Here is a 27,039-nt window from a genome sequence, read left to right as displayed (position 1 = left end):
TGTGTGTGTGTGTGTGTGTGTGTGTGTGTGTGTGTGTGTGTGTGTGTGGCCATTCTACTTATTAATGAAATATTTCAACATGTGCTTGCATTCATACTTGAATACACACTAAAAAAATCACTTATATAGCAATAAGTATTATAACACAATCATATTTTGTCAGTGTTAATCACTTTATTTGCACTGACACTTCAAATAATTGCTAGTAATGTGATAAATCAGGCTAGAAACATGGTAAATCAAAGTAAATAATACTAGATTGTCGTTTATCTCCTGGTAAATAATACTAGAACGTGGTATATCATGGTAAATCATGGTTAACTATGCTGTGTGTGTGTGTGTGTGTGTGTGTGTGTGTGTGTGTGTGTGTGTGTGTAAGCATGCATTGAGTTAACATGGAAAAAATGGTTTGCTTTAGTGCAGAAAACTGGTTTAAAGTGAAAGTGAGCCAATAAGTGGTCTTCTAGTGCCCTCTGCTGGCCATTCTACTTAATAATGAAATATTTTACATGTGCTTTTGCATTCATACTTGGACACACACTAAAAATCACGTATATAACTAACTATTATAACACAATAATATTTTGTCAGTGTTCATCACCTCATTTGCACTGACACTTCACATAATTGCTAGTAATGTGGTTAATCATGCTAGAAACATTGTAAATCATAGTAAATAATACTGAAATGAGGTGTATCAAGGTAAATCATGCTAGAATCCTAATAAATCATTCTGGAACATGGTATATGATAGTAAATCATGCTAGAATCATATTAAATAATTCTAGAATGTGGCAAATCGTTGTGGGAGGAGCCTATTTTACTCAAATGGCTATAACTCAAGAAGTAAATGAGATATCTTCACCAAACTCAGTACACATGTGTATGGGTTCAATTTGAGGTCACAGTAAACAATTTTATGGAGATCGGACCATAGGTGGCGCTATAACTGTTAAAAAGCTTTAAAACCATATATATCCCATGGCAAATTGCCTGTATTGGCTGTAAATGGTCTTTTCCATCTATTACGTCAGTGGTTACATGCTTGCTAAATAAATCTTAATAACTTTTGATGCTTTTGTGCTTAAATGCCTTAAAGGCCTTAACTGCTTGAACCCCGATAAATGCTGCTTGTTAGGGGTTCAAGCACGAAGTGCTGAAACCCTATTGTAATTGTCCTGATTTTTATTATTATTATTCTGCCGTAAAACGCATCGTGCAGCCCAAACCGTAAGTGCTGGAGACTTGAGACTTTGCCAGAAGGTAGTACAAAAATCGAGGAGAGGTTATCAAATTATGACCCCGATTGGCCAATAGGTGGCGCTATAGTAAGCAAAAGTATAAAATCGCTAATAACTCCTAGACGGTTTGTCATAGACTCAAGTGTCTTATATCACTATAATCTTTGGATCAAGGCGGACAAAACGTATATCTCCGATTTCATTTCCGGTAGGCAAATTTTTCCGCCATTTTGAATTTTGTCAAAAACCTACTTTTGCAAACTAGTCTGTGGTTTTTTGTCCGATCGGAACCAAACCAGTGCAGAAATGTTCTCTGGAGTCTGAATATCAATAATTATCGAAAAAAAGTTGAAATTTCGATTCATGGTCACTACGGGGCGCCAAAATGTCCGAATGAGGCGGAGTCAGTTTTACTAAAATTGTTATAACTCGTGAACGAAATGAGATATCTTCACCAAACTTGGTACACATATGTAGGAGGTCAATTTGAGGTCACAGTAAAAAAATTGCGTCGATTGGCCGCATGGTGGCGCTATAAAATAAAAAAAACGTATAGGCACCTGACCGTTTTTCCGAATGACTTGAAATTTGGTATGCAGTGTCTTGGCCCAAGGGGCCATGTATGTCTAAAAGGATATTGGCGTATCTCGAAAAACATGGCCGCCATTGGCAAATGAGGTTTGAGCACCTATTAACGAAGTCCGATCGGAACGAAACTCGGTGGGCATGTTCGGCTCAAGCCCCTAGAGGTCTGTAAGAATTTTGAAAGAAATCGGCCACTAGTTGGCGCTAACGAGTTTTAAGGCTCTGTAATCACGTGGTGTTACACTTATTGTCACAAAATGCATATCATTAGATAGATCTGCTCATGCTCAACAACTTTGCCTCAAGAACCACTAATGTCAATCAAACCATTCATTAATTATTCGCGAATATGTTAAAAACCTACTTTTGCGAACTAGTCCTAGGTTTTTTGCCCGATCGGAACCAGACCAGTCTAGGGCAATTCTCTGGACTCTCTAGATCAATAATTATCGAAAAAAAGTTGAACTTTTGCATTTGGGTGGCTGTAATAGGGTCATTTATAAAATGGGTGTGGCAAAATACACTAAAGAGCCTATAAATCATATATAAAAAAACTCAGAACTTCACAAAAATTGGTGAGCATATGTGACCTAACATCATTAATAACCATGCGAAATGTTATGGAGATCGGACCATAGGTGGCGCTATAACTGTTAAAAAACTTTAAAACCATATATTTCCTATGGTAAATTGCCTGTATTGGCTGTAAATGGTCTTTTCCATCTATAATCATATAATTTTCATATAATAATGTTCAAAACTAGTGCAGTACAATTCTCTGGACTCTCTAGATCAGTAATTATCAGAAAAAGTTGAACTACTTCATTTGTATGGCTATAATAGGGTCACTTCAAAATGTGGCCTTGACCAAGTCTCCCCGAAAGCCTATATCTCTTCAATGAATGCTCAGAGCTTCTTCAAAACAAGTCATAACATGTGAAATATCACTCTAAACAAAAATGAACCTTTTCAGACAGATCAGTCAAAATTTGCCTCTATAACAGTTAAAAAGGTGAAAATGATATGAATGTAATGGCATATTAAGCCAATAAGTGGTATTCTACTGCCCCCTGCTGTTTAAAATAGTCATTTTGTCATATTGTTGTAGAATTCATATTTAGACGTTATAGAATAACTCTTTTAACATTTACAATCACATGTAGTCAAATTCATCTATTGAAGTATTACTACTAACAATTGTCACATTGAGGAATGTGAATCCTGAAGGAGATTTGCAGTAAACAGTTTGATCACATCATATACTTCAAATGTCTGTATCTACAACAGAATGTGTGTGTGTAGTCTTAGGTTTCTGAATAAATTCTGAATGATCTGATTTATAGCTTACAAAGACTTTGTGAAATGTTTATTGACCATTCAAATATATTTTCATAATGACATATCCCAATAGCATTGAAAAAACAACAACAACATTTGTCTTTGTGTGTGTGTGTGTGTGTGTGTGTGTGTGTGTAAACATGCATTATGGAGTTAAAATGGAAAAACTGGTTTGCTTTAGTGCAGAAAAATGGTGAAAATCAAGAAGTTTAAAGTGAAAGTGAGCCAATATGTGGTCTTCTACTGCCCTCTGCTGGCCATTCTACTCATTAATGAAGTCTACTCACATATGCTTTTGCATTCATTAGACACTAAAAATCACTTATATAAAAATAAAACACAAAAAATCACTTATATAACAATTACTATTGTAGCACAATCATATTTTGTCAGAGTTTATCACTTCATCTTTACTGATACTTCACATAATTGCTAGCAATGTGGTAAATCATGGTAAATCACACTTAAACATGGTAAATCATAATAAATAATACTAGAATGTGGTGTATCAAGGTAAATCATACTACAATCCTGGTACATCATTCTAGAACATGGTATATCATGGTACATCATGCTAGAACATGGTAAATCATGGTAAACTATGCTAGAACTGTGATAAAACAGAGAGGTCCAGAGACGAAAAGCAGGTAATGTCCTCTTTTAATTGAAACAAGATAACGCCGTGCAGGCTGATAACAGAAAGTCACTTCTCAGACAATGAAACAAAGACTTAGTTCGTTGCTTCTCTCAGAATATAAATAAACAGAGGATGCTGTAGATCAACTCATTGAATGAAGAAACTGAGGATACTGTCGATCTGGCCACTCCTGGGCAGCGAGGACTGGGAAGCAGGTGAGCAGTGGAACCCTCTGCTATTCTCCACGGAGAACACTGGGTACAGCACAGAATAGGTAACTCACAGCAAATGATAACAGTTGCACAGTTAACAGCAGGACCCGACAGGACAGGACAGGACTTAGGTTTCTTTTCAGAGCTATAACCATCGACGTGCATCACAGTCAAACAATAATCCGACAACACAAACAAGAAAGAGAGAGCTAGATATAGCGAAGACAAAAGAGAAAGATTGAGAACAGGTGTGTAAGAGGGATGTGAATGAGAACCAGCTGATGGAGAAACGGTAACAAAGTCACGACGATTGAACACTAGGTGGTGCTATAACATGAAAAAAACATGAAAAGGGCTATGACTACCTGACCGTTAGTCCGATTGACTTGAAAATTGGTATGCAGTGTCTTGGTCCAAGGTGCCATGTATGTCTATGAGGACATTGGCGTATCTCGAAAAACATGACCAATGAAATTTAAACACCTATTAGACAAGGTTAACGGAGGCCGATCGGAACAAAACTCGGTAGGCATGATCGAATCATGGCTCTAGAGGTCTGTAAGAATTTTGAAAGAAATCAGCCACTAGTTGGCGCTAGAGAGTTTTTTGGCTTGCTAAATAAAACTTAATAACTTTTGATGCTTTCGTACTTAAAGGCCTTAAAGGCCTTAAATGCTTGAACCCCGATAAATGCTGCTTGCAGCTTTAATTATTATTATTATTATTATTATTCCGCCGTAAAACGCATCGTGCAGCCCAAACCGTAAGGGCTAGAGCTTTGAAACTTTGCCATATGGTAGTACAAAAATCGAGGAGAGGTTATCAAATTATGACCCCGATTGGCCCATAGGTGGCGCTATAGCAACCAAAAGCGCGAAACTGCTCATAACTCCTAGACCGTAAGTCCTAGACTCAAGTGTCTTATATCATTGGAAAGCTGGACGCCTGACGAACAAAACGTATATCTCCGATTTTATTTCCGCCATGATAGATTTTCCGCCATTTTGAATTTTGTCGAAAATCTACTTTTGCGAACTAGTCCCTGGTTTTTCGCCCGATCGGAACCAAACCAGTGCAGAATTGTTCTCTGGAGTCTGAAGATCAATAATTATCGAAAAAAAGTTGAAATTTCGATTCACGGTCGCTAGGGGGTGCAAAATTAACGTTGTGGGAGGAGCCTATTTTACTAAAATGGCTATAACTCCAGAAGTAAAAGAGGTATTTTAACCAAACTTGGTACACATGTGTAAGAGGTCAATCTGAGGTCACGGTAAAAAAATCGCGCCGATTGGCCACATGGTGGCGCTATAACATGAAAAAAACATAAAACAGGCTATAACCACCTGACCGTTAGTCCGATTGACTTGAAAATTGGTATGCAGTGTCTTGGTCCAAGGTGCCATGTATGTCTATGAGGACATTGGCGTATCTCAAAAAACATGGCCGCCATCGGCCAATGAAGTTTGAGCACCGATTAGACAAGGTTAACGGAGGCCGATCGGAACGAAACTCGATGGGCATGTTCGTCTCATGGCCCTAGAGGTCTGTAAGAATTTTGAAAGAAATCGGCCACTAGTTGGCGCTAACGAGTTTTATGGCTCTGTAATCACGTGGTGTTACACTCATCCACACAATATGCATATCATTTGATAGATCTGCTCATGCTGAACAACTTTGCCTCAAGAACCATTGCTGTCAATCAAACCGTTCATTAAATATTCACGAATATGTCTAAAACCTACTTTTGCGAACTAGTCCTAGGTTTTTCGCCCGATCGGAACCAGACCAGTCTAGGACAATTCTCTGGACTCTCTAGATCAATAATTATCAAAAAAAAGTTGAACTTTTGCATTTGTATGGCTGTAATAGGGTCATTTATAAAATGGGTGTGGCAAAATACACTCAAAAGCCTATAAATCCTAAATGAAAACTCAGAATGAAGTTCTATGTGTCATAACATCATTAACAAGCATGCAAAATTTTATGGAGATCGGACGATAGGTGGCGCTATAACTGTTAAAAAGCTTTAAAACCATATATTTCCTATGGTATGTTGCCTGTATTGGCTGTAAATGGTCTTTTCCATCTCTGATCATATAATTTTCATATCATAATGTTCAAAACTAGTGCAATACAATTCTCTGGACTCACTAGATCAATAATTGTCAGAAAAAGTTGAACTACTTCATTTGGATAGCTATAATAGGGTCACTTCAAAATGTAGCCTTTACCAAGTGTCCCCGAAAGCCTATATCTCTTTAATGAATGACTCAGACCTTCTTAAAAACAAGTCAGAACATGTGAAATATCACTCTGAACATGCATGAAAATTTTCAGACAGATCAGACAAAATTTGCCTCTATAACAGTTAAAAAGGTGAAAATGATATGATTATAATGGCATGTTAAGCCAATAAGTGGTATTTTACTGCCCCCTGCTGTTCAAAATAGTCATTTTGTCATATTGTTCTATAATTTATATTTAGACTTTATAAAATCACTATTTTAACATTTACAATTACATTTAGTCAAAATCCATCTGTTAAAGTATTAGTATTGACAGTTTGATCACATCATACATTTCAAATGTCTGCATCTACAACATAATGTGTGTGTGTAGTCTTAGGTTTCTGAATAAATTCTGAATCATCTGATTAATAGCTTGCAAAGACTTTGTGAAATGTTTATAGACCATTCAAATATATTTTCATAATGACATATCCCAATAGCATTGAAAAAACAACAACAACATTTGTCTTTGTGTGTGTGTGTGTGTGTGTGTGTGTGTGTGTGTGTGTGTGTGTGTGTAAACATGCATTATGGAGTTAAAATGGAAAAACTGGTTTGCTTTAGTGCAGAAAAATGGTGAAAATCAAGAAGTTTAAAGTGAAAGTGAGCCAATATGTGGTCTTCTACTGCCCTCTTCTGGCCATTCTACTTATTAATGAAGTCTACTCACATATGCTTTTGCATTCATTAGACACTAAAAATCACTTATATAACAATAAGGCACTAAAAAATCACTTATATAACAATTACTATTGTAGCACAATCATATTTTGTCAGAGTTTATCACATCATTTGTACTGATAGTTCACATAATTGCTAGCAATGTGGTAAATCATGGTAAATCACTCTAAAAACATGGTAAATCATAATAAATAATACTAGAATGTGGTGTATCAAGGTAAATCATACTAGAATCCTGGTACATCATTCTAGAACATGGTATATCATGGTACATCATGCTAGAACAGGGTAAATCATGGTAAACTATGCTAGAACAGGGTAAATTATGGTAAGCCATGATAAATCAGGATAAACTATGGTAAATCATGTTAGAATGTGGTATATCATGGTAAATCATGCTAGAACATGGTAAATCATGGTAAACTATGCTAGAACAGGGTAAATCATGGTAAACTATGATGAATCATGGTAAACTATGATAAATCATGATAAACTATGGTAATCCATGCTAGAATCACAGTAAACAATGGTAAATCATACTAGAATGTAGTATATCATGGTAAATTATGCTAGAATATGGCAAATCATGCTAGAATCATAGTAAATAATACTAGAATATGCTAAATTGTTGTGGGAGGAGCCTATTTTACTAAAATGGCTATAACTCAAGAAGTAAATGAGATATCTTCACCAAACTCAGTACACATGTGTATGGGTTCAATTTGAGGTCACAGTAAACAATTCTATGGAGATCAGACCATAGGTGGCGCTATAACTGTTAAAAAGCTTTAAAACCATATATATCACATGGTAAATTGCCTGTATTGGCTGTAAATGGTCTTTTCCATCTATTATGTCAGTGGTTACATGCTTATTAAATAAATCTTAATAACTTTTGATGCTTTTGTGCTTAAATGCCTTAAAGACCTTAACTGCTTGAACCCCGATAAATGCTGCTTGCAGCTTTAATTATTATTATTATTATTATTATTATTCCGCCCTAAAACGCATCGTGCAGCCCAAACCGTAAGAGCTGGAACCTTGAAACTTGGCCAAATGGTAGTCCTCAATTTGGGGAGAACCTATCAAAATATGACCCTGATTGGCCCATAGGTGGCGCTATAATGACCACATTTACTAAATTGCTCATAACTCCTAGACAGTTTGTCCTAGAGTCTCAATTTTAGCATCACTGTGATCCCTGGACAAAATGGCTATCTCCAAATCCCGATCCGAGCAAAAAAAAAAATTTCTATGGGCAATTTAGTGAAAAACCTACTTTTGCAAACTAGTCCTAGGTTTTTGGCCCAATCGGAACCAGACCAGTCTAGCACAGTTCTCTGGAGTCTCTAGATCAATAATTATCGAAAAAAAGTTGAACTTTTGCATTGGCCTGGCTGTAACAGGGTCGTTTAGGAAAGGGGTGGGACAAAAAAACACTCAAAAGCCTATACAACCTAAGGGAAAACCCCAAACTTCACAAAAATCGATGAGCAGATGTGTCAGAACATGGTGAAGACGCATGCCAAGTTTCGTGAAGATCGGACAATAGGTGGCGCTATAACTGTCCAAAACGTCTCTTCTTATTAGGGGTTCAAGCATGAAATGCTGAAACCCTATTGTAATTGTGCTGATTTTTATTATTATTATTATTATTATTATTCCGCCCTAAAACGCATCGTGCAGCCCAAACCGTAAGAGCTGGAACCTTGAAACTTGGCCAAATGGTAGTCCTCAATTTGGGGAGAACCTATCAAAATATGACCCTGATTGGCCCATAGGTGGCGCTATAATGACCACATTTACTAAATTGCTCATAACTCCTAGACAGTTTGTCCTAGAGTCTCAATTTTAGCATCACTGTGATCCCTGGACAAAATGGCTATCTCCAAATCCCGATCCGAGCAAAAAAAAAAATTTCTATGGGCAATTTAGTGAAAAACCTACTTTTGCAAACTAGTCCTAGGTTTTTGGCCCAATCGGAACCAGACCAGTCTAGCACAGTTCTCTGGAGTCTCTAGATCAATAATTATCAAAAAAAAGTTGAACTTTTGCATTGGCCTGGCTGTAACAGGGTCGTTTAGGAAAGGGGTGGGACAAAAAAACACTCAAAAGCCTATACAACCTAAGGGAAAACCCCAAACTTCACAAAAATCGATGAGCAGATGTGTCAGAACATGGTGAAGAAGCATGCCAAGTTTCGTGAAGATCGGACAATAGGTGGCGCTATAACTGTCCAAAACGTCTCTTCTTATTAGGGGTTCAAGCATGAAATGCTGAAACCCTATTGTAATTGTGCTGATTTTTATTATTAGGGGTTCAAGCACGAAGTGCTGAAACCCTATTGTAATTGTGCTGATTTTTATTATTATTATTATTATTATTATTATTATTCCGCCGTAAAACGCATCGTGCAGCCCAAACCGTAAGAGCTGGAACTTTGAAACTTTGACAGATGGTAGTACAAAAATCGAGGAAAGGTTCAGAGATTATGACCCCGATTGGCCCATAGGTGGCGCTATAACAACCAAAAGCGCGAAACTGCTCATAACTCCTAGACCGTATGTCGTAGACTCAAGTGTCTTATATCATTGGAAAGCTGGACGCCTGACGAACAAAACGTATATCTCCGATTTAATTTCCGCCATGATAGATTTTCCGCCATTTTGAATTTTGTCAAAAATCTACTTTTGCGAACTAGTCCCTGGTTTTTTGCCCGATTGGAACCAAACTAGTGCAGAAATGTTCTCTGGAGACTGAATATCAATAATTATCGAAAACAAGTGGAAATTTCGATTCACGGTCGCTTAGGGGCGCCAAAACGTACGTTGTGGGAGGGGCCTATTTTACTAAAATGGCTATAACTCCCGATGTAAATGAGGTATCTTCACCAAACTTGGTACACATGTGTATGAGCTTACTCTGGGGTCACAGTAAAAAAATCGCGACGATTGGCCTCATGGTGGCGCTATAAAATGAAAAAAACACAAAACAGGCTATAACCACCTGACCGTTAGTCCGATTGACTTGAAAATTGGTATGCAGTGTCTTGGTCCAAGGTGCCATGTATGTGTATGAGGACATTGGCGTATCTCAAAAAACATGGCCGCCATCGGCCAACGAAGTTTGAGCACCTATTAGACAAGGTTAACGGAGGCCGATCGGAACGAAACTCAATGGGCATGTTCGGCTCATGGCCCTAAAGGTCTGTAAGAATTTTGAAAGAAATCGGCCACTAGTTGGCGCTAACGAGTTTTACGGCTCTGTAATCACGTGGTGTTACAAATATCCACACAATATGCATATCATTTGATAGATCTCCTCATCCTGAACAACTTTGCCTCAAGAACCATTGCTGTCAATCAAACTGTTCATTAATTATTCATTAATATGTTAAAAACCTACTTTTGCGAACTAGTCCTAGGTTTTTTGCCCGATCGGAACCAGACCAGTCTAGGACAATTCTCTGGACTCTCTAGATCAAGAATTATCAAAAAAAAGTTGAACTTTTGCATTTGGATGGCTGTAATAGGGTAATTTATAAAATGGGCGTGTCAAAATACATTAAAAAGCCTATAAATCCTAAATAAAAACTCAGAACTTCACAAAAATTGGTCAGCATATGTGACATAACATCATTAACAAGCATGAAAAATTCTATGGAGATCGGACGATAGGTGGCGCTATAACTGTTAAAAAGCTTTAAAATCATATATTTCCTATGGTAAACTGCCTGTATTGGCTGTAAATGGTCTTTTCCATCTCTGATCATATAATTTTCATATCATAATGTTCAAAACTAGTGCAATACAATTCTCTGGACTCACTAGATCAATAATTGTCAGAAAAAGTTGAACTACTTCATTTGGATAGCTATAATAGGTTCACTTCAAAATCTGGCCTTTACCAAGTGTCCCCGAAAGCCTATATCTCTTTAATCAATGCTCAGACCTTCTTAAAAACAAGTCAGAACGTGTGAAATATCACCCTGAACAAGCATGAAAATTTTCAGACAGATCGGACAAAATTTGCCTCTATAACAGTTAAAAAGGTGAAAATGATATGAATTAATGGCATGTTAAGCCAATAAGTGGTATTTTACTGCCCCCTGCTGTTTAAAATAGTCATTTTCTCATGTTGGTATTGGTATCAGCCATGGTAAATCATGATATATGATGGTGTGTGTGTGTGTGTGTGTGTGTGTGTGTGTGTGTGTGTGTGTGTGTGTGTGTGTGTGTGTGTGTGTGTGTGTGGTACAAATATAACAAAGGTTTTATTTTCCAACATGAAAACAAACATAACAGAGTGCTAGTGCACAAACAATAACCGACAATGATAATGGATGAGAGGGGAACTTAAATACACAGATCAAGACAAGGACAACAGGTGACGGTTATGATGATGAGGAGCAGGTGATGATGAGGAGGGTGATGAGGAGCAGGTGCAGGTGATGACGACAGATGGTGAATGTGATGAAGACAGAAGGTGAATGTGATGAAGGTGAATGTGACACCAATATCACTGAAACGTGTGTGTGTGTGTGTGTGTGTGTGTGTGTGTGTGTGTGTGTAGCATTATTGTGTGTAGCATATGTAGCAAGTATGCATTATTGAGTTAACATGGAAACACTGGTTTGCTTTAGTGCAGAAAACTGGTCAAAATCATGAGGTTTAAAGTGAAAGTGAGCCAATAAGTGGTCTTCTACTACCCTCTGCTGGCCATTCTACTTATTAATTAATTTTTTCCACATGTGCTTGCATTTATACTTGAATACACACTAAAAATCACTTATATAGCAATAACTATTATAACACAATCATATTTTGTCAGTGTTAATCACTTTATTTGCACTGACACTTCAAATAATTGCTAGTAATGTGGTAAATCATGGTAAATCATGGTTAACTATGCTGTGTGTGTGTGTGTGTGTGTGTGTGTGTGTGTGTGTGTGTGTGTGTGTGTGTGTAAGCATGCATTGAGTTAACATGGATAAACTGGTTTGCTTTAGTGCAGAAAACTGGTTTAAAGTGAAAGTGAGCCAATAAGTGGTCTTCTACTGCCCTCTGCTGGCCATTCTACTTATTAATGAAATATTTCAACATGTGCTTGCATTCATACTTGAATACACACTAAAAAAATCACTTATATAGCAATAACTATTATAACACTATCATATTTTGTCAGTGTTAATCACTTTATTTGCACTGACACTTCAAATAATTGCTAGTAATGTGATAAATCAGGCTAGAAACATGGTAAATCAAAGTAAATAATACTAGATTGTCGTTTATCTCCTGGTAAATAATACTAGAATGTGGTACAGGGTTTCCGCGGAGTCATAAAAAGTCATAAAACGTCTTAAATTTAATAATTAGAATTTTAGGCCATAAAAAGTCATAAAAATGTCCGGATTTCCATACAAGGTCATAAATTTCATTTAGCCACGTCATAAATTGATATGCTCTTTCATTTGTTGGTTCTACCATTGCCTTTTCCCCCTGAAAATGCGCTGGCGGCATAATGTTTAATGCACAGGATAAATGCGCCAAAAGCGGAACGCTCATTTGAAACGCGCGCCACACGGACCATTTACCCGCTCGGCTCAAAGTCCAAACGGCAGCGCAGCGCGAGCTCAATAGAACTGATGCGTTTACTCTGATCGGTCTCAGTCACAAGATCCAGTGAGAAGTGCTTGAATTCACCGAAGAACACACTGTCTCAGTGATTTAAACCAGTTTAAAGGCAGATGAAACAGCGCTGACCAACAGGAGAAACTCTGCACAACGATACAGCAGAAGGCTTTTCCGTCTACAATCTCCCATCATTTACCATGGATTTACTGTAACGTTAGCCTAGTAATATTAACTGCACCATGTGGGATATACTGAATTTTATTATATTATTAGTGCTGATAATCTATTAAAGGACTAATGGAATATTTACAGTATTTAATAATGTATTTAGGCTACTGTTTTTCATACATTTCCTGAAGATACGTGCCATCAAAGTTAGGCAACACAAACCTGTTTCAAGACTTGACCCCTATTAGCACATGCAGAAACTATGTAATTATTTTCCCAATAAAGATATTTATTTTGTTAAGGACAAATGACAAATGTTTGAATGTCCTACCTCAGATTTGTGAAATGTTCACCTGTTTTAGCAAGTGTTTGTCATTATATTTTCTGACAATAAAGAGTAAAGTTAACGCTCTGGTTTCTACAACTTTCACTTGGAAGCAACAGTCTGCCTTTAAAGTCTGGTGTGTTTAGTAGTTGGCTCAAGCCCGTTGCAAATAATCAGTATCAAGAATATTGCTGTCTATTAATGTATTCAAAGCTGTCTTTAGGCATTTAAATAATACATCTTGTTACTTTCAATGAAAGTCAATTAAAAAAAAAACTTTTGAAAGGAATTTGAATGAATTTTTCGTAATTCGTGTAGGTCATAAATTTCAATCATAATGGTCATAAAAAGGTCTTAAAAAGTCTTAAATTTGACTGACCAAACCCTGCAGAAACCCTGGTGGTATATCATGGTAAATCATGGTTACCTATGCTGTGTGTGTGTGTGTGTGTGTGTGTGTGTGTGTGCGTGTGTGTGTGTGTGTGTGTGTGTGTGTGTGTGTGTGTGTAAGCATGCATTGAGTTAACATGGAAAAACTGGTTTGCTTTAGTGCAGAAAACTGGTTTAAAGTGAAAGTGAGCCAATAAGTGGTCTTCTAGTGCCCTCTGCTGGCCATTCTACTTAATAATTAAATATTTTACATGTGCTTTTGCATTCATACTTGGACACACACTAAAAATGACGTATATAACTAACTATTATAACACAATAATATTTTGTCAGTGTTCATCACCTCATTTGCACTGACACTTCACATAATTGCTAATAATGTGGTTAATCATGCTAGAAACATTGTAAATCATAGTAAATAATACTGAAATGAGGTGTATCAAGGTAAATCATGCTAGAATCCTAATAAATCATTCTGGAACATGGTATATGATAGTAAATCATGCTAGAATCATATTAAATAATTCTAGAATGTGGCAAATCGTTGTGGGAGGAGCCTATTTTACTCAAATGGCTATAACTCAAGAAGTAAATGAGATATCTTCACCAAACTCAGTACACATGTGTATGGGTTCAATTTGAGGTCACAGTAAACAATTCTATGGAGATCGGACCATAGGTGGCGCTATAACTGTTAAAAAGCTTTAAAACCATATATATCCCATGGTAAATTGCCTGTATTGGCTGTAAATGGTCTTTTCCATCTATTATGTCAGTGGTTACATGCTTATTAAATAAATCTTAATAACTTTTGATGCTTTTGTGCTTAAATGCCTTAAAGGCCTTAACTGCTTGAACCCCGATAAATGCTGCTTGCAGCTTTAATTATTATTATTATTATTATTCCGCCCTAAAACGCATCGTGCAGCCCAAACCGTAAGAGCTGGAACCTTGAAACTTGGCCAAATGGTAGTCCTCAATTTGGGGAGAACCTATCAAAATATGACCCTGATTGGCCCATAGGTGGCGCTATAATGACCACATTTACTAAATTGCTCATAACTCCTAGACAGTTTGTCCTAGAGTCTCAATTTTAGCATCACTGTGATCCCTGGATCCAGACGGACAAAATAGCTATCTCCAAATCCCGATCAAATTTCTATGGGCAATTTAGTGAAAAACCTACTTTTGCAAACTAGTCCTAGGTTTTTGGCCCAATCGGAACCAGACCAGTCTAGCACAGTTCTCTGGAGTCTCTAGATCAATAATTATCAAAAAAAAGTTGAACTTTTGCATTGGCCTGGCTGTAACAGGGTCGTTTAGGAAAGGGGTGGGACAAAAAAACACTCAAAAGCCTATACAACCTAAGGGAAAACCCCAAACTTCACAAAAATCGATGAGCAGATGTGTCAGAACATGGTGAAGAAGCATGCCAAGTTTCGTGAAGATCGGACAATAGGTGGCGCTATAACTGTCCAAAACGTCTCTTCTTATTAGGGGTTCAAGCATGAAATGCTGAAACCCTATTGTAATTGTGCTGATTTTTATTATTAGGGGTTCAAGCACGAAGTGCTGAAACCCTATTGTAATTGTGCTGATTTTTATTATTTTTCTTCTGCCGTAAAACGCATCGTGCAGCCTAAACCGTAAGTGCTGGAGACTTGAAACTTTGCCAAATGGTAGTACAAAAATCGAGGAGAGGTTCAGAGAGTATGACTCCGATTGGCCCATAGGTGGCGCTATAGCGACCAAAAGCGTGAAACTGCTCATAACTCCTAGACCATATGTCGTAGACTCAAGTGTCTTATATCATTGGAAAGCTGGAACCCTGAAGAACAAAACGTATATCTCCGATTTCATTTCCGGTATGCAAATTTTTCCGCCATTTTGAATTTTGTCAAAAACCTACTTTTGCGAACTAGTCCTAGGTTTTTCGTCCGATCCAAACCAGTGCAGAAATGTTCTCTGGAGTCTGAATATCAATAATTATCGAAAAAAAGTTGAAATTTCGATTCACAGTCGCTAGGGGGCGCAAAACTAATGTTGTGGGAGGAGCCTATTTTACTAAAAGGGCTATAACTCAAGATGTTAATGAGGTATCTTCACCAAACTCGGTCCACATGTGTAGGAGTTCAATCTTGGGTCACAGTAAAAAAATCGCGACGATTAAACTCTAGGTGGCGCTATAACATGAAAAAAACATGAAAAGGGCTATGACGACCTGACCGTTAGTCCGATTGACTTGAAAATTGGTATGCAGTGTCTTGGTCCAAGGTGCCTTGTATGTCTATGAGGACATTGGCGTATCTCAAAAAACATGGCCGCCATCGGCCAATGAAATTTGAGCACCTATTAGACAAGGTTAACGGAGGCTGATCGGAACAAAACTCGGTAGGCATGTTCGACTCATGGCCCTAGAGGTCTGTAAGAATTTTGAAAGAAATCGGCCACTAGTTGGCGCTAACGAGTTTTACAGCTCCGTAATCACGTGGTGTTACAAATATCCACACAATATGCATATCATTTGATAGACCTTCTCATGGAAAACAACTTTGCCTCAAGAACCATTGCTGTCAATCAAACCGTTCATTAAATCCTCGTAATTATGTTAAAAACCTACTTTTGCGAACTAGTCCCTGGTTTTTCGCCCGATCGGAACCAAACGAGTCTAAGACAATTCTATGGACTCTCTAGATAAATAATTATCAAAAAAAAGTCGAACTTTTGCATTTTTCGCATGGGTATATTGGGTCATAAAGAAAATGGGCGTGGCAAAATGCACTCAAAAGCCTATAAATCCTAAACGAAAACACAGAACTTCACAAAAATTGATGCGCATATTTGTCATAACATGCTAAAGAAGCCTGGAAATTTGTATGGAGATCGGACCAAAGGTGGCGCTATAACTGTTAAAACGCTTTAAAACCATATATTTCCTATGGTAAATTGCCTGTATTGGCTGTGAATGGTCTTTTCCTAGGAAAAATTCCTATTCCTATCTATGTTCATATAATTCTCATATAATAATGTTCATGACTCTTAATAAGCATGAAAAATTTCAGACAGATCAGACAAAATTTGCCTCTATAACAGTTAAAAAGGTAAAAATTATATAACATGTCATTAAGCCAATAAGTGGTATTTTACTGCCCCCTGCTGCCATTTCATCATACTGCTCCCTAATATTGTCATATAATTCATATTTAGACTTTATAAAATCATTATTTTAACATTTTAAATCATATTTTGTATCTATTCTCTATTGGAGTATTACTTGACAATTGTGTCACACTGAGATATGGAAATGGACTAAAGTAAATTAATGAAATGAAACGAAAGTAAAACGGGCATTTAAGCCCCGCCCCCAAATACAAATTCACTCATAACTCGAAAACGGTAAGTCGTTTCGCGCTCAAATTTTGATGGTAAGGTCTTCTCCAGGCTCTTGATCGAAACGTGTCGTCGCGGGCCTCGGGAGCGCGCCCCCCGCGCGGATCTAGTCCGCGGGACCCCCGATTTTGAACGGCCGTAACTCCCGATCCAGACCACCCCGAACCTTGTGTGAGAGCTCGTTGGAAAGGGCCCATCCTTGGCTAGCTTCGATTCAAATGTGGTGTAATTTGTCCTGCGCATTCCAGAGATAAAAGCCCCCAAATATTTGCATTTGAACAGTCATAACTTCCAGCATCAATCGCCCAAAAACACATTGATGGTCTCATTTAACAGGGCTCCTCAAGCACTATATATGCTTTTTTGCCTTCTGGTTCCCGAGATATAAATTCCCATTCATTAATTCATTAAAACACTTCAATTGTAAAATGCAAGCTTTAATACCACTTTTGTCCACTCGAGGGAGCAGCAGGATTGCACATTACCTTTTCATTAGCTTTCAGTATTGGGAAACAAACAAATGCTTTAAAAAGCAATCTTTTTTATTATGATAGGGCTGTAGCTATCGATTATTTTAGTATTTTAGTATTTAGTATTTTAGTATTCTATTCAAGTAATCGGATAAAAAAATTGTGGTAAAAAATAGATTCAAGTTAACAACAGCCTTTAAAATGACTTAAAATAGAAATATATAATAACAAGCAACAATAATTGGTTCAAGTAAAGTATCAAAGTAAGTAATTATATTGGTTTTATTGAAGAACACTGTTAAAATATACCCATGTAAAATAAATTATATAAACTAATATAAACATAACTTATGTACATACATAACAAATGCCTGCAGAGGGCGCCAGCTGCCTGGTTGTTGTTACACTAAGCCTGGCATGATCAAATCCTTGTTTAATATTGTCCAAACAACTAATTCAAATGTCAACTTAAACTTTAATATTTGACCACTTCTGTACGATAGAAATGCTACAGTCACTGTAATTTCTTGAACGAGAACATGTGCACATCAAAACATGCAAATTCAGAGCAAGAGTTTAAACTTTTATTTTGAAATCGCGATGGACAGCAGTTTGAGAAACCCAGATGTGCTCCACAAATGATAACAGTGCAACTATGAAACACAAATTGCGTCCGACTTGCGTTCCCATATTTGCACGTTATTGGAAACCTAAACAAACAGCACTGCAGAGACTGAGTTTGCTTGGAGCAGCGTTTACTGTGGATGGAGCTGAGGTAATTTTAACATGTAGGCTAATCTGCACCCATGTGTCTTCTGTGTGAAAAAAAAAAAAAAACAAGCAAAAAACAGAGGATATATTTATTTAACTGAATCACAGACTTTGTGATTTCACAATGGCACTATGCTATACTATGACTGTAAATGGTTTTAAATATCGCGTTGTCTTAGAAAACTGTAATTCTGCGGTTGTTTGATTCTCGTCTGTGGAATGCACCACTTTTGATATTTTGCCAATTACTCTAGGGGTAAATTGCAATCAAGGATTTTTTTAAATCGAGTACTTGACTATAATTGAGGAATCGTTACAGCCCTATACTGGTAACATAGTTTTATATTATTAGATCACAAAGAAATGCCTATAGACAAATAAATATATTTTCTCAATAGCATATCCAAAAAACGTGTGTGTGTGTGCGTGTGTGTGCGTGCGTGTGTGTGTGTGTGTGTGTGTGTGTGTGTGAGCATGCATTATTGAGTTGACATGGAAAAACTGGTTTGATTTAGTGCAGAAAACTGGTGCAAATCATTAAGTTTAAAGTGAAAGTGAGCCAATAAGTGGTCTTCTACTGGCTTCTGCTGGCCATTCTACTTATTAATGAAGTCTTTTCACATGTGCTTTTGGATTAATTCATATTTAGGGTAGACACAAAAAAAAATCTCTTGTATAACAATAACTATTATAACACAATCATATTTTGTCAGTGTTTATCACTTCATTTGCACTGACACTTCACATAATTGCTAGTAATGTGGTAAATCATGGTAAATCACGCTAGAAGCATGGTAAGTCATAGTAAATAATAGTAGAATGTGGTGTATTAAGGTAAATCAGTAAGAATCCTGTTAAATCTTTCTAGAACGTGGTTTATCATGCTATAACATGGTAAATCATGGTAAACTATGCTAGAACAGGGTAAATCATGGTAAACCATGATAAATCATGATGAACTATGGTAAATAATTTTAGAATGTGGTATATCATGGTAAATCATGCTAGAACATGATCTTTTCCATCTATGATGTCAGTGGTTAAATGCTTGCTAAATAAAACTTAATAACTTTTTATGCTTTTGTGCTTTGAGGCCTTACAGGCCTTAATTGCTTGAACCCCGATAAATGCTGCTTGCAGCTTTAATTATTATTATTATTATTATTCCGCCCTAAAACGCATCGTGCAGCCCAAACCGTAAGAGCTGGAACCTTGAAACTTGGCCAAATGGTAGTCCTCAATTTGGGGAGAACCTATCAAAATATGACCCTGATTGGCCCATAGGTGGCGCTATAATGACCACATTTACTAAATTGCTCATAACTCCTAGACAGTTTGTCCTAGAGTCTCAATTTTATTAATAATTAATAATATAAAAAAAAAAATTTCTATGGGCAATTTAGTGAAAAACCTACTTTTGCAAACTAGTCCTAGGTTTTTGGCCCAATCGGAACCAGACCAGTCTAGCACAGTTCTCTGGAGTCTCTAGATCAATAATTATCAAAAAAAAGTTGAACTTTTGCATTGGCCTGGCTGTAACAGGGTCATTTAGGAAAGGGGTGGGACAAAAAAACACTCAAAAGCCTATACAACCTAAGGGAAAACCCCAAACTTCACAAAAATCGATGAGCAGATGTGTCAGAACATGGTGAAGACGCATGCCAAGTTTCGTGAAGATCGGACAATAGGTGGCGCTATAACTGTCCAAAACGTCTCTTCTTATTAGGGGTTCAAGCATGAAATGCTGAAACCCTATTGTAATTGTGCTGATTTTTATTAGGGGTTCAAGCACGAAGTGCTGAAACCCTATTGTAATTGTACTGATTAGGGGTTCAAGCACGAAGTGCTGAAACCCTATTGTAATTGTGCTGATTTTTATTATTAGGGGTTCAAGCACGAAGTGCTGAAACCCTATTGTAATTGTAAGGATTTTTAGGGGTTCAAGCACGAAGTGCTGAAACCCTATTGTAATTGTAAGGATTTTTATTATTATTATTATTATTCTTCTCCGCTAAAACGCATCGTGCAGCCCAAACCGTAAGAGCTGGAACTTTGAAACTTTGACAGATGGTAGTACAAAAATCGAGGAAAGGTTCAGAGATTATGACCCCGATTGGCCCATAGGTGGCGCTATAACAACCAAAAGCGCGAAACTGCTCATAACTCCTAGACCGTATGTCGTAGACTCAAGTGTCTTATATCATTGGAAAGCTGGACGCCTGACGAACAAAACGTATATCTCCGATTTCATTTCCGCCATGATAGATTTTCCGCCATTTTGAATTTTGTCAAAAATCTATTTTTGCGAACTAGTCCCTGGTTTTTTGCCCGATTGGAACCAAACTAATGCAGAAATGTTCTCTGGAGACTGAATATCAATAATTATCGAAAAAAAGTGGAAATTTCGATTCACGGTCACTAAGGGGCGCCAAAACGTACGTTGTGGGAGGGGCCTATTTTACTAAAATGGCTGTAACTCCCGATGTAAATGAGGTATCTTCACCAAACTTGGTACACATGTGTATGAGCTTACTCTGGGGTCACAGTAAAAAAATCGCGACGATTGGCCTCATGGTGGCGCTATAAAATGAAAAAAACATAAAACAGGCTATAACCACCTGACCGTTAGTCCGATTGACTTGAAAATTGGTATGCAGTGTCTTGGTCCAAGGTGCCATGTATGTGTATGAGGACATTTGCGTATCTCAAAAAACATGGCCGCCATTGGCCAATGAAATTTTAACACCTATTAGACAAGGTTAACGGAGGCCGATCGGAACGAAACTCAATGGGCATGTTCGGCTCATGGCCCTAAAGGTCTGTAAGAATTTTGAAAGAAATTGGCCACTAGTTGGCGCTAACGAGTTTTACGGCTCTGTAATCACGTGGTGTTACAAATATCCACACAATATGCATATCATTTGATAGATCTCCTCATCCTGAACAACTTTGCCTCAAGAACCATTGCTGTCAATCAAACTGTTCATTAATTATTCATTAATATGTTAAAAAACTACTTTTGCGAACTAGTCCTAGGTTTTTTGCCCGATCGGAACCAGACCAGTCTAGGACAATTCTCTGGACTCTCTAGATCAATAATTATCAAAAAAAAGTTGAACTTTTGCATTTGGATGGCTGTAATAGGGTCATTTATAAAATGGGCGTGGCAAAATACACTAAAAACCCTATAAATCCTAAATAAAAACTCAGAACTTCACAAAAATTGGTCAGCATATGTGACATAACATCATTAACAAGCATGAAAAATTCTATGGAGATCGGACGATAGGTGGCGCTATAACTGTTAAAAAGCTTTAAAATCATATATTTCCTATGGTAAACTGCCTGTATTGGCTGTAAATGGTCTTTTCCATCTCTGATCATATAATTTTCATATCATAATGTTCAAAACTAGTGCAATACAATTCTCTGGACTCACTAGATCAATAATTGTCAGAAAAAGTTGAACTACTTCATTTGGATAGCTATAATAGGTTCACTTCAAAATCTGGCCTTTACCAAGTGTCCCCGAAAGCCTATATCTCTTTAATCAATGCTCAGACCTTCTTAAAAACAAGTCAGAACGTGTGAAATATTACCCTGAACTAGCATGAAAATTTTCAGACAGATCGGACAAAATTTGCCTCTATAACAGTTAAAAAGGTGAAAATGATATGAATTAATGGCATGTTAAGCCAATAAGTGGTATTTTACTGCCCCCTGCTGTTTAAAATAGTCATTTTCTCATATTGGTATTGGTATCAGCCATGGTAAATCATGATAAATGATGGTGTGTGTGTGTGTGTGTGTGTGTGTGTGTGTGTGTGTGTGTGTGTGTGGTACAAATATAACAAAGGTTTTATTTTCCAACATGAAAACAAACATAACAGAGTGCTAGTGCACAAACAATAACCGACAATGATAATGGATGAGAGGGGAACTTAAATACACAGATCAAGACAAGGACAACAGGTGACGGTTATGATGATGAGGAGCAGGTGATGATGAGGAGGGTGATGAGGAGCAGGTGCAGGTGATGACGACAGATGGTGAATGTGATGAAGACAGAAGGTGAATGTGATGAAGGTGAATGTGACACTAATATCACTGAAACATTTGTGTGTGTGTGTGTGTGTGTGTGTGTGTGTGTGTGTGTGTGTGTGTGTGTGTGTGTGTGTAGCATTCGTGTGTGTAGCATATGTAGCAAGTATGCATTATTGAGTTAACATGGAAACACTGGTTTGCTTTAGTGCAGAAAACTGGTCAAAATCATGAGGTTTAAAGTGAAAGTGAGCCAATAAGTGGTCTTCTACTGCCCTCTGCTGGCCATTCTACTTATTAATTAAATTTTTCCACATGTGCTTGCATTTATACTTGAATACACACTAAAAATCACTTATATAGCAATAACTATTATAACACAATCATATTTTGTCAGTGTTAATCACTTTATTTGCACTGACACTTCAAATAATTGCTAGTAATGTGGTAAATCATGGTAAATCATGGTTAACTATGCTGTGTGTGTGTGTGTGTGTGTGTGTGTGTGTGTGTGTGTGTGTGTGTGTGTGTGTGTGTGTGTGTGTGTGTGTGTGTGTAAGCATGCATTGAGTTAACATGGATAAACTGGTTTGCTTTAGTGCAGAAAACTGGTTTAAAGTGAAAGTGAGCCAATAAGTGGTCTTCTACTGCCCTCTGCTGGCCATTCTACTTATTAATGAAATATTTCAACATGTGCTTGCATTCATACTTGAATACACACTAAAAAAATCACTTATATAGCAATAACTATTATAACACAATCATATTTTGTCAGTGTTAATCACTTTATTTGCACTGACACTTCAAATAATTGCTAGTAATGTGATAAATCAGGCTAGAAACATGGTAAATCAAAGTAAATAATACTAGATTGTCGTTTATCTCCTGGTAAATAATACTAGAACGTGGTATATCATGGTAAATCATGGTTAACTATGCTGTGTGTGTATGTGTGTGTGTGTGTGTGTGTGTGTGTGTGTGTGTGTGTGTGTGTGTGTGTGTGTGTGTGTGTGTGTGTGTGTGTGTGTGTGTGTAAGCATGCATTGAGTTAACATGGAAAAACTGGTTTGCTTTAGTGCAGAAAACTGGTTTAAAGTGAAAGTGAGCCAATAAGTGGTCTTCTAGTGCCCTCTGCTGGCCATTCTACTTAATAATGAAATATTTTACAAGTGCTTTTGCATTCATACTTGGACACACACTAAAAATCACGTATATAACTAACTATTATAACACAATAATATTTTGTCAGTGTTCATCACCTCATTTGCACTGACACTTCACATAATTGCTAGTAATGTGGTTAATCATGCTAGAAACATTGTAAATCATAGTAAATAATACTGAAATGAGGTGTATCAAGGTAAATCATGCTAGAATCCTAATAAATCATTCTGGAACATGGTATATGATAGTAAATCATGCTAGAATCATATTAAATAATTCTAGAATGTGGCAAATCGTTGTGGGAGGAGCCTATTTTACTCAAATGGCTATAACTCAAGAAGTAAATGAGATATCTTCACCAAACTCAGTACACATGTGTATGGGTTCAATTTGAGGTCACAGTAAACAATTTTATGGAGATCGGACCATAGGTGGCGCTATAACTGTTAAAAAGCTTTAAAACCATATATATCCCATGGCAAATTGCCTGTATTGGCTGTAAATGGTCTTTTCCATCTATTATGTCAGTGGTTACATGCTTGCTAAATAAATCTTAATAACTTTTGATGCTTTTGTGCTTAAATGCCTTAAAGGCCTTAACTGCTTGAACCCCGATAAATGCTGCTTGCAGCTTTAATTATTATTATTATTATTATTATTCTGCCGTAAAACGCATCGTGCAGCCCAAACCGTAAGGGCTAGAGCTTTGAAACTTTGCCAGATGGTAGTACAAAAATCGAGGAGAGGTTATCAAATTATGACCTCGATTGGCCCATAGGTGGCGCTATAACAACCAAAAGCGCGAAACTGCTCATAACTCCTAGACCGTATGTTGTAGACTCAAGTGTCTTATATCATTGGAAAGCTGGACGCCTGACGAACAAAACGTATATCTCCGATTTCATTTCCGCCATGATAGATTTTCCGCCATTTTGAATTTTGTCAAAAATCTACTTTTGCGAACTAGTCCCTGGTTTTTTGCCCGATTGGAACCAAACTAGTGCAGAAATGTTCTCTGGAGACTGAATATCAATAATTATCGAAAAAAAGTGGAAATTTCGATTCACGGTCGCTAAGGGGCGCCAAAACGTACGTTGTGGGAGGGGCCTATTTTACTAAAATGGCTATAACTCCCGATGTAAATGAGTTATCTTCACCAAACTTGGTACACATGTGTATGAGCTTACTCTGGGGTCACAGTAAAAAAATCGCGACGATTTGCCTCATGGTGGCGCTATAAAATAAAAAAAACATAAAACAGGCTATAACCACCTGACCGTTAGTCCGATTGACTTGAAAATTGGTATGCAGTGTCTTGGTCCAAGGTGCCATGTATGTGTATGAGGACATTGGCGTATCTCAAAAAACATGGCCGCCATTGGCCAACGAAGTTTGAGCACCTATTAGACAAGGTTAACGGAGGCCGATCGGAACGAAACTCAATGGGCATGTTCGGCTCATGGCCCTAAAGGTCTGTAAGAATTTTGAAAGAAATCGGCCACTAGTTGGCGCTAACGAGTTTTACGGCTCTGTAATCACGTGGTGTTACAAATATCCACACAATATGCATATCATTTGATAGATCTCCTCATCCTGAACAACTTTGCCTCAAGAACCATTGCTGTCAATCAAACTGTTCATTAATTATTCATTAATATGTTAAAAACCTACTTTTGCGAACTAGTCCTAGGTTTTTTGCCCGATCGGAACCAGACCAGTCTAGGACAATTCTCTGGACTCTCTAGATCAATAATTATCAAAAAAAAGTTGAACTTTTGCATTTGTATGGCTGTAATAGGGTAATTTATAAAATGGGCGTGTCAAAATACATTAAAAAGCCTATAAATCCTAAATAAAAACTCAGAACTTCACAAAAATTGGTCAGCATATGTGACATAACATCATTAACAAGCATGAAAAATTCTATGGAGATCGGACGATAGGTGGCGCTATAACTGTTAAAAAGCTTTAAAATCATATATTTCCTATGGTAAACTGCCTGTATTGGCTGTAAATGGTCTTTTCCATCTCTGATCATATAATTTTCATATCATAATGTTCAAAACTAGTGCAATACAATTCTCTGGACTCACTAGATCAATAATTGTCAGAAAAAGTTGAACTACTTCATTTGGATAGCTATAATAGGTTCACTTCAAAATCTGGCCTTTACCAAGTGTCCCCGAAAGCCTATATCTCTTTAATCAATGCTCAGACCTTCTTAAAAACAAGTCAGAACGTGTGAAATATCACCCTGAACAAGCATGAAAATTTTCAGACAGATCGGACAAAATTTGCCTCTATAACAGTTAAAAAGGTGAAAATGATATGAATTAATGGCATGTTAAGCCAATAAGTGGTATTTTACTGCCCCCTGCTGTTTAAAATAGTCATTTTCTCATATTGGTATTGGTATCAGCCATGGTAAATCATGATAAATTATGGTGTGTGTGTGTGTGTGTGTGTGTGTGTGTGTGTGTGTGTGTGTGTGTGTGTGTGGTACAAATATAACAAAGGTTTTATTTTCCAACATGAAAACAAACATAACAGAGTGCTAGTGCACAAACAATAACCGACAATGATAATGGATGAGAGGGGAACTTAAATACACAGATCAAGACAATGACAACAGGTGACGGTTATGATGATGAGGAGCAGGTGATGATGAGGAGGGTGATGAGGAGCAGGTGCAGGTGATGACGACAGATGGTGAATGTGATGAAGACAGAAGGTGAATGTGATGAAGGTGAATGTGACACCAATATCACTGAAACATTTGTGTGTGTGTGTGTGTGTGTGTGTGTGTGTGTGTGTGTGTGTGTGTGTGTAGCATTATTGTGTGTAGCATATGTAGCAAGTATGCATTATTGAGTTAACATGGAAACACTGGATTGCTTTAGTGCAGAAAACTGGTCAAAATCATGAGGTTTAAAGTGAAAGTGAGCCAATAAGTGGTCTTCTACTGCCCTCTGCTGGCCATTCTACTTATTAATTAAATTTTTCCACATGTGCTTGCATTTATACTTGAATACACACTAAAAATCACTTATATAGCAATAACTATTATAACACAATCATATTTTGTCAGTGTTAATCACTTTATTTGCACTGACACTTCAAATAATTGCTAGTAATGTGGTAAATCATGGTAAATCATGGTTAACTATGCTGTGTGTGTGTGTGTGTGTGTGTGTGTGTGTGTGTGTGTGTGTGTGTGTGTGTGTGTGTGTGTGTGTGTGTGTGTGTGTGTGTAAGCATGCATTGAGTTAACATGGATAAACTGGTTTGCTTTAGTGCAGAAAACTGGTTTAAAGTGAAAGTGAGCCAATAAGTGGTCTTCTACTGCCCTCTGCTGGCCATTCTACTTATTAATGAAATATTTCAACATGTGCTTGCATTCATACTTGAATACACACTAAAAAAATCACTTATATAGCAATAACTATTATAACACAATCATATTTTGTCAGTGTTAATCACTTTATTTGCACTGACACTTCAAATAATTGCTAGTAATGTGATAAATCAGGCTAGAAACATGGTAAATCAAAGTAAATAATACTAGATTGTCGTTTATCTCCTGGTAAATAATACTAGAACGTGGTATATCATGGTAAATCATGGTTAACTATGCTGTGTGTGTATGTGTGTGTGTGTGTGTGTGTGTGTGTGTGTGTGTGTGTGTGTGTGTGTGTGTGTGTGTGT

The sequence above is a fragment of the Squalius cephalus genome, assembly GCF_949319135.1.
Source record: "Squalius cephalus genome assembly, chromosome: 17".
Lineage (NCBI taxonomy): Eukaryota > Metazoa > Chordata > Actinopteri > Cypriniformes > Leuciscidae > Squalius > Squalius cephalus.
This window is presented reverse-complemented; position numbering follows the sequence as displayed.